Source organism: Pan troglodytes, chromosome 13 (assembly GCF_028858775.2).
Source record: "Pan troglodytes isolate AG18354 chromosome 13, NHGRI_mPanTro3-v2.0_pri, whole genome shotgun sequence".
NCBI classification, from domain to species: Eukaryota; Metazoa; Chordata; class Mammalia; order Primates; family Hominidae; genus Pan; species Pan troglodytes.
Genome location: NC_072411.2, coordinates 48,236,751 through 48,238,077, shown reverse-complemented (window position 1 = coordinate 48,238,077; position 1,327 = coordinate 48,236,751). Strand labels below are relative to the sequence as shown.

The 1,327-nt window shown below is 34.9% G+C and overlaps 1 pseudogene; it reads right to left on the bottom strand.

Annotated features, from left to right (window-relative positions):
• Window positions 1-387: 387 nt before the first annotated feature.
• Window positions 388-1,004, bottom strand: LOC100609054 (large ribosomal subunit protein uL22-like; annotated as a pseudogene).
• Window positions 1,005-1,327: the final 323 nt, after the last annotated feature.

The following is a 1,327-nucleotide window of genomic DNA, read 5'->3' as shown; positions in this document are numbered from 1 at the left end:
AATTAGAAACACGTTGCATTCATTGTCTTGTAATCTGATTTGTTCATTTTACACTATAATACCTGTTTTGTTTTTAAACTCCTCTGATTGTAAGGTTAATATATATATGTTGAAAAGGTTAAAAAATGCAGCAATGTAAATGAAGAAATATACTGAATACTTTCCTCAGGGAACATTTTTATTTTAGCTTTCTGTATATTTCTATGAAATATTTTCTTTACATATACAACCATATAGATGATATAATATAGTTACATATACTGTTAGTGTGGTGTTTTTACTTTATAATATATCTTGGCTATCTTTCCAAATCAGTACATTGAGGTCTGTTTCATTTCTTTTAAAAGCTGCATTTTATTATAGGAATATACCACACTCATTAAGCTACTACTTTATTGCTGGACATTTGGGTTGTTTCCAGTGATTTTTTTTTTCACTTTTAATTGCATTTATTGTATGCTGAATGTATTCCCGTGCCATAAGTTTTTGTTCCTTCATTTTCTTCGGAGATATCTTTTTCTTCTGTGCAACTTCCTCTTCTGGTTTAAGAACAATTTGTTTCTATTCAGTAAGGATGATTTCAATGCGGCAAGGAGGGCTTCTTTATGTATGAGTTAATCTGACCGTCAGCTCCATAAGTCTAAAGGCATATCTTGGGTGCTTCATTCACCGGAATATGCTCGATGACCATCTGCTTGTAAAGCCTTAAGTTCAGCATGACTCTCTGCATATTTAAGCATGTGCAGCAAAAATTCAAGCCACCGATCCTGTGTCCAGCTCCACTGTTTGGCCTGGGCACACCTACCAACTCCACCATTGTAATGTTGGAATGGTAAATGCTGTTTCTGTAAAGTGACATCTTTCAGGTCACTTAGTGGCTTTTCATACATGCATATCCTTGATGGCCTGGGCAGTTTCACGAGTGTTCTTAAATGAATACGATTTGAATCTCTTGATTTGCATGACTTTGTGGGGTTTTCTGTGTCAATCGAATAGTGAACCATTTTCAAATATCACCTCAGGCCACTTAGGGGAAGGGGTAGAGCAGTGGCTCCCCAGTTTCTGATATTACCAACAATGTCCTAGTGAATCTGCTTATGTTCTTATTTTATGCACTGGTAACAGAATTTCTGTAGAATAAATTCCCAGAAACAGAATTCCTGAGTCAAGGGACAGGCACATTTATAATTGCATTTAGCTTTGATACATTTCCCTATAATGTGGTTGTAGCACTGTATATGTCCTCAGAGTAGGATAGAAACTGTTCTCTACACATTGTATACTTTTAATGTTTTGCCTAAAAAGCAAAAAATAAATAATTTTTTCA